Genomic DNA, 14,862 nt, shown 5'->3' with positions numbered 1-14,862 from the left:
AATCAACCAGGTTTAAAAGGCAGGATCTGCCCTTAACAAAGCCGAACTGGGTAGGATCCAGTGTCTGTAGGTCCCCAATATCTTTATTTATGAGGTCCATGATGATCCTTTCCATAGCTTTGCAGACCAAGCTAGTCAGGCTTATGGGGCTATAGTTTCCAGGATCCATTGAGGCACCACCTTTGTGGAGAGGGAACACTGTTGCTGTACGCCACTCTTTGGGTACATATCCTGTAGTAAGGCCGAGATTGAACAGTAGTAGGATGCAGCCCTGGACACCATCTGGTCCCATTGATGCTGCGTTTTTTGCTTTGGAGAGGGCAGCTCTTACCTGAGCATCTGAGATGTCAGGGGGGGGCAGCACTCTGCTTGGATAGATATTTGCTCTTTTGGTGGGGGGGGGGAGAAGTTTGCGCTGAACCTGTCAGCTAGGATGTTGGCAATGTCTGTGCGTTTGGTGTATTTTTTGTCATTTTGGACTAATTCTGAGCATATCTGGGAATTCCCACTCAGGTTCCTAACATAACTAAAGAAAGCCTTGTGATTATCCTTAGTGTCCTGTGCAATTTTTCTCTCGATGCTGGCCTTAGACGATTTTATGAGTGCCTGTAGTTTTTTGCTAATACTGATCAGAGAGATGCCTTCCCTTTTTGGGATTTTGCTCTATCATGTAGTAGCTTCCTCCTTCTACTGTATAGTTTGTTTATGGCTGGGGTCCACCAGACAGGACGTCTGCCTTTGGAGGATTGGGTCTTGGTTTTATTTGGGATTGCATGATCCATGCATTCCTGAAGGTGTTCATAGAATGCGTTTATAAAGGATTCTGCAGTCTGGGCCGTATTTTCCACAGGTCCGGGGGCTTTGAAGGATTCCACCTTGGTTTTGAGGAGTGTGAAATTTGCTTTAGAGAAGTTTTTCACTGTGGTTTTCAGGGCAGGGGGTGGAGTCGGGATGTGAATATCCAGTGAGATTAGTTTATGGTCTGATCTTACCAGTGAGGGATACACTTCTAGTCTGGAGGATAGAGTCCCCATGTTGGTGATGATCAGGTCCAGTATATTTTTCCCCTCTTGTGGGAGTGGTAACAAGTTGTTCCATAGCATCTGAGTTTGTAAATTCTAGGAATCTTTGGGCTAGGGTGTTGGAGATAGAGTAATGCTCCCAGTCTATGTTTGGGTAGTTGAAGTCGCCCAATATAATGGTGTTTGGAGAGACCTTCATATTTTCCAGTGTTCTCAGGAAGGCCGAGTGGGGTTCCTGGGTTTGGGAGTATGGTCTGTAGCAGGCTATAAACTGGAAGGCAGTTTTACCCACTGTTAGTTGCACATGGATAGTCTCTGATGCTTCGCGCTGTGCCACCATCCTGGAGGTGTGGGTATCTTTGACGAATATTGATACTCCCCCTCCTTTTGTGGTTCGGTCCAAGTTTTGGGGCCGAAAAGCATGGTATGAGGTAAAACCTGGTAGTGCTGGGGTGCTCTCAGGAGCCTTGAACCAGGTTTCTGTTACTGCACAGATATCGATGTTCTCCATGCTAAGGAGAGTTTCGAGTGAGTACATCTTGAGGTTTAGACTTCTGGCGTTGAATAGCATTACTCTTAGTTTCTTATCCCTTGTGATACCTATGGAGGTGGGTTTGTCTTTTGAGCCTTGCCTAAAAAAGGCACTATGGGGGTAGCAAGAGCCTTTGCCAATATCCGAAAGCCCAGGGGTGACAGGTGCAAACCATCCCTAGTGAAGCATCGTTGATTGTCAAGCATATCATCCCAGGCTGACAGGCATTGGATCCCCTTTGAATGACACCAATACTTAAGCCAATTGTTGAAACTGATCATCTTGTCTTCATATTGTGACATCATTCTTGGTGAGGGTAAGATGCTACTCAAGGTCAGGGTCATACCGGCCTTGGCTACATGCTCAGAGAGCTCCTCTATGTGTCTTTTCATACAGTCCAGGGAGGTACGTCTCAGGTCATTCACACCAGCATGGACAATGACTGAGTCATATTTGTACTTGACTTGGAGTGACCTGAGTGCTTGTGTTATGTGGCGGATCCTAGCTCCCGACAGGCAGCTCACTGTGACCTTCTCATTGTTCAGCTTGGTGAGCGGGACATCAGTGTGCCTGATGATAGAGTCACCTATTACAAGTGTATCAGGTGTGTTGTTTAGCCTTAAGGGCTGTGACTGTTCGGCACACTGACTTGGTGAGCTATGTGTTGCACGTGTTTTATTTTGGGGTAGCGGTTGCTTGGGTCTCTGCTTTGGAGGTCTCTGCTGCTTAGGCAGATTTTTATTTAGAGCCTCCGAGTATGTTTTTGTGTGTTTATATGTTTGGTTTGCTGTCATGGTAGGTCTATGTGAGACTGGAATTGTAGTGAGTGTGGTTTCCTTCTCCTCCTGACTGGTTTCGCCAGTACTGAGTTGAGAGAGCTTAGCCTCCAGTATGGCTATATGATTGCATCTCTCACATGTGTTGGAATTTGTTGGGAGGAGGAGAGGGTTGTCTGTGTACATGAGGCAGTTGTAACATTGCCTCAAGATTCCCAGATTCACCAGCTGGACCGGAGAGGAGGTTGACAACTGACCTTTGGACATGCTAGAATAGTATTGGGAATTCCTTTATAATTGACAAAAAAGGGCCAAGGGGGAATGAGGTACTCAAGGGGAGTTTGTGAGGGTGTAGTGCTTTTAATATTTTAGTGCTGACTTATATAATTGCTTTAGTGAGCAAGTGCCAGGTACCTTAAATGCAATGTGTTACAGGTAACTTAACTGCAAAAATGACAAACAGTAACTTTCTTTCAAGTGAAACAAGGAAATAAGTACAGTAAGCAATGCAGATATAACTAGGGATTCACAGAAGCACTGAAAAGCTGTGTTTTAGGTGGAATTAGCGTTTCAGGGAAATAACAAGCAAATAACAAGCATACAAATAAAGCTAGATTCAGCAGGCCTGGATCTAGTCTATGCTACAGCAAACAAGGTGTACCAATTTCAGTAAGAAACAGTTCAAATATGCAGGCACTATAAGCCTTTAACCAGAAATTCCCAGCTCAGAAGGGCAGAGTCCAGCCTCTCCTCCCACAAGAGTGCAGACCACGAACCTTCTTAATGTAAAACAACTGGCCTGAAGCCCAAATGCTTAAACCAGAATTAATACACTTTTAGAATAACAGACACTGAGCCCTCAATCAGCAGTTCCCAACTTATAAGGATATAAGCTACCTGTCCTGCCACCACAGTGCAGGCCACAAACCTTCCTAATGTAAAACAACTGGTCTGAAGCCCAAGTGCTTAATCTAAAAGACTTAGAATGATAGCTACACTTTAATCAAGTTACTACCAAGCAGTGATAGATACAATTGAATACTTTAAAGAATGCCTGGATTAGTGCTCAAGTTATACAAAGAAAGCTAGATTCAGCGGGCCTGGATCTAGTCTATGCTACAGCAAACAAGGTGTACCAATTTCAGTAAGAAGCAGTCCAAATATGCAGGCACTATAAGCCTTTAACCAGAAATTCCCAGCTCAGAAGGGCAGAGTCCAGCCTCTCCTCCCACAAGAGTGCAGACCACGAACCCTTTTAATGTAAAATAACTGGCCTGAAGCCCAAGTGCTTAAACCAGAATTAATGCACTTTTAGAATAACAGACAATGAGCCCTCAATCAGCAGTTCCCAACTTAGAAGGATGTAAGCTACCTGTTCTGCCACTACAGTGCAGACCACAAACCTTCTTAATGTAAAACAACTGGCCTGAAGCCCAAGTGCTTAAACCAGAATTAATACACTTTTAGAATAACAGACACTGAGCCCTCAATCAGCAGTTCCCAACTTTGAAGGATGTAAGCTACCTGTCCTGCCACCACAGTGCAGGCCACAAACCTTCCTAATGTAAAACAACTGGTCTGAAGCCCAAGTGCTTAATCCAAAAGACTTAGGATGATAGCTACACTTTAATCAAGTTACTACCAAGCAGTAATAAATACAACTGAATACTTTAAAGAATGCCTGGATTAGTGTTCAAGTTATACAAACAAAGCTAGATTCAGCAGGCCTGGATCTAGTCTATGCTACAGCAAACAAGGTGTACCAATTTCAGTAAGAAGCAATTTAAATATGCAGGCACTATAAGCCTTTAACCAGAAATTCCCAGCTAGAAGGGCAGAGTCCAGCCTCTCCTCCCACAAGAGTGCAGACCACAAACCCTTTTAATGTAAAATAACTGGCCTGAAGCCCAAGTGCTTAAACCAGAATTAATGCACTTTTAGAATAACAGACAATGAGCCCTCAATCAGCAGTTCCCAACTTAGAAGGATGTAAGCTACCTGTTCTGCCACTACAGTGCAGACCACAAACCTTCTTAATGTAAAACAACTGGCCTGAAGCCCAAGTGCTTAAACCAGAATTAATACACTTTTAGAATAACAGACACTGAGCCCTCAATCAGCAGTTCCCAACTTTGAAGGATGTAAGCTACCTGTCCTGCCACCACAGTGCAGGCAACAAACCTTCCTTATGTAAAACAACTGGTCTGAAGCCCAAGTGCTTAATCCAGAAGACTTAGGATGATAGCTACACTTTAATCAAGTTACTACCAAGCAGTAATAAATACAACTGAATACTTTAAAGAATGCCTGGATTAGTGTTCAAGTTATACAAACAAAGCTAGATTCAGCAGGCCTGGATCTAGTCTATGCTACAGCAAACAAGGTGTACCAATTTCAGTAAGAAGCAATTTAAATATGCAGGCACTATAAGCCTTTAACCAGAAATTCCCAGCTAGAAGGGCAGTGTCCAGCCTCTCCTCCCACAAGAGTGCAGATCACAAACCCTTTTAATGTAAAATAACTGGCCTGAAGCCCAAGTGCTTAAATCAGAATTAATACACTTTTAGAATAACAGACACTGAGCCCTCAATCAGCAGTTCCCAACTTAGAAGGATGTAAGCTACCTGTCCTGCCACTACAGTGCAGACCACAAACCTTCCTAATGTAAAACAACTGGTCTGAAGCCCAAGTGCTTAAACTAAAAGGCTTAGAATGAGTTACACCAAGCAGTAATAAATACAATTGAGTACTTTTAAGATGACGAAAAGCAAAATAAAGTAGGAAGAAACACAAATACAGTAAAAGCAGATTTTTTTTTTTTGAGTGAGCAAATGAGATGGGCCCAGGAGTTACAGGACAGAAACATGTGCAAATGTAGGCCTTCAAATCAGAAAGTTGAGAGAGATGGAAGACCGCCCAAACGGCCAATAACTACAAATTCTGGGCCAGAACCACTCCTTATGTGGTAGACAGGTTACCTAGTGCTTACCACTCCCACTGATCAGCTAGAAGGCTTTCCTCCAACACAGAAAGGCTTGGGGGCTCAGAAGCTCACAAATAGTCCTGGATACAGCAAATCTGTATCTGGAACACTAATTACAGGAAAGGCAGGAAACAGGCTTACAATTTTTTTTTCAGAAAAGTAGCAAAAAACAGTAGTAAAAACAATTCAAATGCAGTGCAAGCTGGCACACTTGAGTATGTAGCAATATTAGTCCACACACAGTTTGAAAAAATGTAATTAAATTAAAAAGGACTAAAAGCAAGTGCAGAAAGGGTTTATTAGGTAGAATGCGGTAAAGCGATGGGACTGGGGGCGTGTCCTAGATCAAATCTACAGTGGGGCGGGCACTGCAAAAGCCACCAAATTTAACAAGAACAGGGAGGGAGGTGGGGAAGACAGTTTCAACAGAGATGTGAGGAATCAGAGTGCAAATTATAAAACCAAAAAAATATATATACTGATCTCTGTATATTTACAGAACACTAAGGCAACAGATATCTAAGCAACAATTTAGCTCTATAATACAGAATAATACAGAAAAATAATACTCAGCTCTATATATTTGCAGATAGTCTTGTAAGGCTGTCTCTCAACACACAGGTCCACTTTAAATGCAGACTACTGCTATAGTTGAGGCTCCAATATCATATGGCTGTATGTGTGGTACTGGGTGTTGTTTCAGTGAAGTGTTTTGGGGTTTGCTGAAGATAATTGATATAGGCTGAGTATCTGGGAGGTCTTTGGGGTTCAGAAAAATTGCTTTTTAGTGTCTTAGCATAAGTTGGTCAATATGTTGGGAATATTCTATATGTGGTGGGTGCAGTGTGTGTGGTTCTGACAACCTGATTGTTATTTTTGAGTGATGCATGAGAGAGACTTGCCTCCAATGACATTGTATAATCATATATTTCAAAAACTATACCAGGTTCTCTAAGGATTAGTCGGTTGTGAGTGAACATGAGACATTTACTACATTGTCTCAGGATGCCCATATCCACCAGACTGGTGATGGAGAAAGTAAGAAAGTGCATATCCATGATGCCATCTCCTTCTAAGCGAACTACAAGGTTGTTGTATAAGAGGGCTTAATAGTGGGATAGCTTGGTAAGCAAACACTAGGCTACGTAGGAGTAGGTTAATTGGACAGTGCTCCTCAGTACACAGACATATGCTCTTTGTACAATTGAGTTACTGGATAGAGCTTCAGCAGTAATTTTATAGCCTGCATCTATACAAGGCACTGCTAAATGCCAATTGCCTTCTGGCTCATAAAATTACCTCAGTTTATGGATTTCTGTGCATTTCCCAACTGAGACAGACAAGGCTACCCTCTACTTCCACTACATAAGTAGTCCCATGTCTTCTTAGTGTAAAAACACACAGAGGTTAGCTAGAAGTGAAAAGCTAACAGAAACCAATTCAATAACTTGCTAAGACAGCACTTCTATGTCAATTTTTAAGTAATTATTCCAGCAGCAGGGTCACTGGAAACAAATTAAATTTACATTATTAAAAAGCAGATAAATGCAATAAATAATTAAATAAAACAGTGCTTGCAATACACTTAAATAGCACTTTGCTTGTGGTCCTTCAGAAGTTTCTCGGAGCCCTGCTCTACTGTCAGGAGGAACACTAAAACTAGCCTCAGAGTTACCAACACGCCTCTCACCCACTAGCCATTCCTAAGTGTGACCTCTTTTCCTGATCATATAAATTTACTTATCACTATGGACGGGCAATTTCCCACAGTTTCTCCAGCCAGTTTGGTCAATGTGGGCATATTGAGGCAGTGTAGCATGTTCACCAACAACCCTCTAGTCCTAGTCCACACAAACAAAATGTGTGAGAGATGGAACTATATTAAGGCCCTTGAATCCATGCTCTCTCACACATCAGTCAGTAGTTATGACAATGAGCAGGTTGCCAGCATGTATACTTCACCTCCTATTCCACCCAAACCCACATTGCACATACCTACATATGTGGAGGCCCTCACCGGAAGCATACCTAAACACCAGAAACCTCATAAACACAAACACAAGCACGCTACACATAATACTTCCTCTTCAGAACACATAACACATAATAGCTCACACACCAGTGTCTCACCGGTCAAACCCTTAAAGCAAAACACAAAATCAAACATATTAATCATAGGTGATTCCATTGTGAGACACATTGATGTCCATCTCACCAGACTGGATAAGGAATAAGGTCGCGGTCAGCTATATGTCAGGTGCTAGGATACTGCATATCACACATGCACTTAGGTCTCTCAACAACAGGTACTGTTATGACTTCTTCATAGTCCATGTTGGTGTGAATGATTTGAGAAGTACCTGTCTGGACTATATGAAGAGAGACATGACTGAGCTCTTGGGCTATGTGTCTCAGACAGGTATGTCCCTAGCCTTATGCAGCATTTTACATTCACCTAGGATGATACCTCATTACAAACAGAAAATTATTGAATTCAATAACTGGCTTAGATTCTGGTGTCATTCTAAGGGGATCCACTATCTGTGAGCCTGGGACGACATGATCTGCAGACCTTGATGCTTTGCCAGATATGGTCTTCATCACTCATTCCTTGGATTTCAGCTACTGGCTAAGGCTCTTGCCACCCCCATAGTGCCTTTTTAGGCAGTGTCTCAAGAAGAAACTTCCCAGCATAAAAACCCATCTAAAAACAATCTCAATGTTATGCTGGTAAATGCTAGGAGTCTCAGCATGAAATTGCACTCACTGGAAACTGTCTTCACTTTGGAAGACACAGACATTTGTGCAGTCACAGATAACTGGTTTAAGGCTGTGGAGAGCACCCAAACCATACTGAGTTACACCTCCTTCCACACATTCAGACCTCAAACTGAAGGTGTGAAAACTAAAGGAGGCAGTGTATCAATATTCATTAAAGAGAAATACACCTCTAGATTGGTTAAGCAGTATGACTCCCTAAAGACACTTCAGGTGCAATTAACTGTTGGTGGGACACCTATTGAAGTCATTGTCAGCTACAGGACCTCTTCCATGAATCAGGACACCCACTCTCTTATTTGGATCTACTTGAATCTATCAAGATATATCCAAATAACATGGTTATTGGCAACTTTAACTACCCTTCCATTAACTGGGTAAATTACTAGTGCTCAAACTCATTTGCTCAAAGGTTTCTTGACTTTGTTAACTACAATGCCCTGGACCAGCTGGTTGACATCCCCACAAGGGGTGCCAACATCCTGCTCTGGTGCTCACCAATATGGGGGACTACTGTAGCACCCTCACTGTGAGGTCCTCCCTAATGAGATCTGACAACAAATAGGCCTCATTCAAAGCAAATATCAGACATACCCCCTCCCAGCAGCAACCAAACTAAAAAACTTCTTAAAACAGATTATGACCTCTTACGGGATGGTTTAAATAGCTTCACTCCACCTTCTCCCTCAGATGGAACTGACAACTATGTTGAGTTCTACAACAATGCTTTATACAAACACCTGTATAACTGCATTGACTCGGCCATACCTAATAGGACCAAAACAAGCTTCTCAAAGAAGAGCAAACCTGCCTGGTGGACAGCTGCCATTAACAGGCTTTACAATAAGAGGAAGAAATTGATGTCTAAGAGTAAGAGGGAGCAAGCCTTCCTAAATTAGAAGCATTCCCTCTTCAGCTTAAACAAGCAAATAAGACTTCTTGTGAAGTCCTCCAAAGCAAACCACAAATCCAAATTAGCTTCCTCAACAAAGGACAACCACAAGGCATTCTATAGTTACATCCATAACGTAAAAGGAAAGGCCCAGATTTGTATAGAACTGGTAGTTAATGATACCACATATACTGAGCCTGTGGACATAGCTAACTTGCTGGCTGACAGGTTCTGTGAAGACATCACTCCCCTGTCCCCACCACACATATCCCATGACATCCCTACCACCTATCGGGTTCCTATTAAATAATCAAAGATGCATTCTTTCTAATGCGTCTTGGTCGAACTTGAAAAGACTAAAAGGCAAAACGACGAAGCGGCATATAAGCAAATTCTTTCCCTGTGAAAGAAATCATTTGGCCGCGTCTGTTACTTTGCCATTTTCGTCACTGTAGTGTAATCTCGGAGTTGGTATATTTAAGTAGGGGGGGTGTGGGGGGGCTTCACTTTATGTTATGTTTTAAGTGTTTTTTTTTTTTTTTTTTTTGGAACAGCGATTTTTTTTCCCTTGGGAAAAAATTGCTGTTCTAAGCATTCGAGTTTGTAAGCTTTCGCTTACATGGGGTCAATAAATCATCATTTGCTTTTCTAAGCATTCGATGATTTAATATAGACCCCACCTGTCTCCTAAGTCCTACCTTATATCTCTAAAGAGCAAGTCGTAAATGTTCTCTTTAAGGCCAAAAACACAGCATCTATGGGACTTGATAATATCCCAGGCTGCATCCTACATGGGCTCCAACATGAATTAACAATGCCATTGGGTACTCTTTTCAATCATAGTCTACGCACTAAGTTCATACCAGCTGAATGGAAAACAGCCACCATTATTCCCTTGCACAAAGGTGGTGCTTCCACTGACCCTGGGAACTATAGACCTATTAGACTGACTTTCCTTATCTGCAAAGCCATGGAGCGAATCATCATAGAACTTATCAGCAAATATATAGGTAATCTTCAAACACTTGACCCTACTCAGTTTGGATTTGTCAAAGGGAGATTATGCCTGTTAAACCTGGTGGACTTCTTCAAGACAGTCACCAAGGCCCTGGATGAGGGGAAATCTGTGCATACAGCCTACCTGGACTTAGCCAAGGCATTTGACACTATCTCCCACTCAGGCATCATTGACAAAATCTCCCAACTAGGCATCAACCCTTATATCATTAGATGGGTCGCTAATTGGCTCATTTATAGAACTCATATAGTCAAAATAGGGGAATCCACCTCCAGCAGCAGACCTGTAACCAGTGGTGTTCCACAGGGATTAGTCCTGGGACCTCTACTGTTTGGAATCTATTTCTCTAAAGTACAAGCAAAAGCTAAAGGTCTGTGGCTGACAAAGTTTACTGATGACTGCAAACTGGGAGCGGTCATAGAATTTCCAAATGATGTCAACATCCTACAAGAGGATCTTACACAACCAAATGATTGGTGCCTAAGTCATGACCTTAAACTCAATGCAAAAGACTATATTATCACCCCTTTCAGTAAAAGTGGTGTTCCTGCTAACTACCACATCAGTAGAACCACCTTAAGTATGCATTCAGTGGTGAGAGACCTGGGCACACAGGTTGACAGCAGCCTTATCTTTGGCCACCATGTCTTCACAGTGGTAAAAAGGGAATTCTATATTGCTCATCTCATAAGTAAGGGCATTGCTTCCAGAAAAAAAGAAGTTATAACTTCCCTGTACTGTTACCTCATCAGGCCAATAATTGAGTACAATTCCCCTGTTGGTATGTACCTTTCTAAGTACCTGCAGCAATTGTCGAAACCACAAATTTTTCTCACAAGGAAAATTCCAGGTCTTCACCATCTGTCCTATGGAGATTGTCTGAAATCACCGTCACTTTATTCTTTTTCTTTTTCATACAGATTACTCAGAGATGATCTCTGCCTTGCATATAAGGCAATCTCTGACCCTGTATTATTGGAAATGCTTCATATCTGAAAGTCAAATGGTACATAGGTTACTTGCCCTAAAGACCTTAACCTGGTATTTGACAATAATAAAACTTGCTGGAGTGTTAGATTTGTCTCCCAGAGGTTACCACACCTTTGGAACAGACTCCCACTTCATGTCAAACAGAACACCTCATTGGCTCTCTTCAAATGCAATCTGGATGATTGGACGGGTGACCATACATTCACACCAGGGTTTCACTGTGTCCCTCTTGGACAAGGGCAATCTGTGCTTATCTTGGAAATAAGGGTAAGAACTTGGCTAGGCTTGTAAGGGCCCTAGGTCCATTAGCCTAGTAACTTCCTATGATCCTATAAAGAAGTTCAGTTTTTCAAGTAAAAGTACTTATCTCAGCCTGGTTGGCACCAAGTGCAACAAAAACACTCTAAGAGTGCAAGCAAGGAAACCAAGCATTGCTGAGCTCTGTGGGAATGAGCAATTAAGCCATTGTGATTTCATATTTTTTAGAATATTTGTCTTGTAAAGATATCCACCCATCCATCCACTACCTCTTTTTCCCATTTTTTCACATGGGGTCGGGGTGTCACTTCAGTAGTGACAATCATCAAGAGCCCAGGTTCACACCACCAGGTCTCTAGCCCTGCCATGGCTGTTCTTCCATACCATGCACTCTCACGCACATTCACACCTATGGCCAATTTAGAGTAAAGCCATATCACTCTATTAATAAGAAATACAGTAGTTGCGGTGGTGGTGCTGCGGTAGCATTGTCGCCTCACAGTAAGACGTTGCTCCGTTCGATTCTCAGTTAGAGCGTCTTCTGTGTGGCGACATGTGTGAATGGGCGTTCCTTCATTGAAGGTTGTGCGTCAGGCCCGGCAAGTCGGCATGTAAAAATCTACTGCCAATCATTAGCCTACCGGAGTTCTGCTGTGGCGACCCCTAAAGCCGAAAGACACAACACAACAACTGTTCTTTATTAACAGTGCATTTTTAAATTCTGTCTGTGGCACAAATATATATGCACTGTAAAATGACAACAGTAGTCAGGCAAAGTTCACTGCCAGAGAATTCTAATACATTTATTTTACAAAATGATTATACAAAATAACAATGATTGTTTCATAATTTCTCCAAACGTTTTTATTTGGATCACTGATGTATATAATAATGCTGTTTGAATGTATGTCATATGATTTTTTTTTCTTTTTCAGTAAATGCTGCCAACAACCTTGCTTGTGCAGGCCTAGACATTCTAGAAGAGAAGATTCCTGCCTTGCACTACTCCCCTGAGAAGGTATTGCTTTATGCTGTTATTCACAGTTTTGAATTCTGAGTTTTATCATGAAGTGTGTATGCTTGAAAGTGCTATGGGCTGATAACCCTAAGAATAATAGTCACTCTTGTGGTTATAAGTTTCAAGGAAGATTTCTTCATATTATGCCACCTGCATTGCATTTTAGAAGATGCAATCTCCTTTATAGTTTGTCAGGCTGAGACATTTGAAGATTATCTTTAAATGTTCCCAGTACTGTGGGGCTTAACTCAGAAAATATGATCTGTTTCTTCAGAACCTGAATTGAAGTTCCTTAAATGTACTCAAGTAGCAAGCCACATTTTAAACACTATTCTTTGAAATGATTGGAATGATGTTTCAGAATTATATGTCTAAATTATGCATTTTTGTACTACAGATGAAAAACAAAAATAATTAATTGCTTGTTGTGTCAGAGAAATGTGTGATGGATATATGGCTGGATGGATGTACAGAGGGACAGACTGATGAATAAGTAAATGGGGAGACAGACAGATTGCAATAGTTAGATATGGTGAGTTTAGAAAATTATTAATATGGCATTGTAACATCAGCACTCTTATTCTCATTCAGTCTGTATGCAAGCTTCAGGCCTCAGAAATATATTATAAACAAATTTATCAACAGTAATTTGCTCGTACCCAGAAACTATTTTTACCAAATCAAAAAAAAAGTGTGGCAAGGCAAGAAATGCTATTAATTAAGATCATATGCAATTTTTGAGTCACCATTTGATAATAGGTGTGACATCTCCAGGGGTCCTTTTTTCAGTTTCAGCCGTAGTGTGTGTACCCAGCAACATATAAAAATATCATAAGTATTTAACAGACTGAGTAGAACAATTATATGTTAAACATGCTCAGTGCACCTATGCAATATTTCGACAGTATTGGTAGCACTTATAAATATGGCAAAAAGACACAGATATTCAGAGTACAAGTGTTCAGACTCTAAGGCCATTTATAAACACTGACTTCTTTAGTGTAGGATCAAATGCTACATTTCCAAGTCAGTTATCAAGATTTCTTTTAAAACAGTCTAAAGAAGTAGAACAATGGATGTCATTGCTTTGCTTCCTACCTTAACTCCAATTCTCACCTACCCCCTTACCCTAATATTATACTTCTTATATGCACATTTCCCTTGTGACTCTTCTTCAAAACCCCTCTCCAAATGACCTCACTACTTCTACAGACACACTTCTGTTTCTTGTTTCCTGCTACACTATTTACATTTAATTTTAGCTCCATTCCCATGTATCTTTCAACCTCTCATACTGTTTTGCACTATATCCATTCATAATCACAATCCTCCCTAAGAGTACCTAGCTATTCCACATATTTTACTTTTTTCAAATAAACCTTAATTTCTTCTTATTTTGACTACATCATTGTACTGTAGCTTTTATTACTCCTCCATTCCGTACATTCCACAGAAGATATCAGGGCAACTTAACTCTCTTCTTTTATAGAAAATAGTTCTCTCCTTACCTATCAGAATCCACCATCAGTGACTCTCCTACTGCCCTGCAACTTCTTGTTTCTTTCTTCATTGCTACTTCCCCACTACCTGACATCTATAAAATACAGATTCCTGTGCTTAATTGTGCTACTCTTCACCTTATCCTCTATTCCTCTCCTCCTACTGTGCCATCTTTCATCCTACCATGACTTAATAACATGTCTCAACATTTCCCCAACTCTGTCCAAACCAGCTATCCATACTTCCTCTTTACACTCTCCCCATTTCCTAAAATCTTTACTTTAGATGATACTGTAAATTAATTCAATACAGCTTTTCTAGATATCCTAAATAGCTTTGCGCCTCCTAAAAGAAAGAAACTAAAAACAAATAATGCAATTTGATTACCCAAAAAGAGTAGAATGCTGACACAGGATAGAGAAAAAACATAGAAAAAATGGCAAAAATATAAAACACCTTGGTATCTTGAAAACATTAGAATGCTTCACAATCATACTAAAAAGCAAATAATTGAAGACAAAAACAGAAAAAATACTAAACACAACCATAAAAATTTGGACATCCAATCTTACATTCTGGCCAACATTTCAAACCAACTCCCTCTCCCAATAACTCACCACTTGAAACTGCAATGCAGTTCAACTCTTATTTTGTAGATAGTATAGCATAGCTAAACAATGATTCCTCAGCATCTAATCCCCACCTTGCCCAACAGCTACATATCACCACATCCACTTTCACCTTCAAACCTGTGCCCACATCCTAGGTAAAACTAATGCAAACCAGTAAAAGCTGTCACGAGCACCAAGGGAACACAAGTAGAATCACCAGAAAGTTGTTTAATAAAACTGACCGCTTCATCAGTTTTAGTAAATAACATTTTGGTGATTCTACTTGTGTTCCCTTGGTGTTCATGACAGCTTTTACTGGTTTGGATTTGCTTCCTGGTTCCTATGTAAAACTACTCTTAAACAAACTTAAAACATTCTTCTTCAGCTGATGGCCTTCCAAGTGAATACCTAAAAATAGCAGCCAATAACATTGTCTATCCTGTCTAAATCCTTATAAATAGGTCAGTCCAGAAATCTCATATTT

At 40.9% G+C, this 14,862-nt stretch overlaps 1 protein-coding gene across 1 annotated transcript in view; it reads left to right on the top strand.

Annotated features, from left to right (window-relative positions):
- The window catches only part of LOC122807229, a 1,167,189-nt gene that overhangs the window by 323,915 nt on the left and 828,412 nt on the right, over window positions 1–14,862 (top strand). The window contains exon 2 of the mRNA XM_044078307.1: window positions 12,185–12,267. The gene's annotated coding sequence lies outside the window, so the exon portion shown is untranslated. The remainder of the gene's footprint in view (window positions 1–12,184; window positions 12,268–14,862) is intronic.

The sequence above is a fragment of the Protopterus annectens genome, chromosome 7.part0 (genome assembly GCF_019279795.1).
Source record: "Protopterus annectens isolate FY-2018-M chromosome 7.part0, PAN1.0, whole genome shotgun sequence".
NCBI classification, from domain to species: Eukaryota; Metazoa; Chordata; order Ceratodontiformes; family Protopteridae; genus Protopterus; species Protopterus annectens.
Note: the sequence above shows the minus strand (reverse complement) of the source record. Positions and strands in the feature narration are given on the sequence as shown.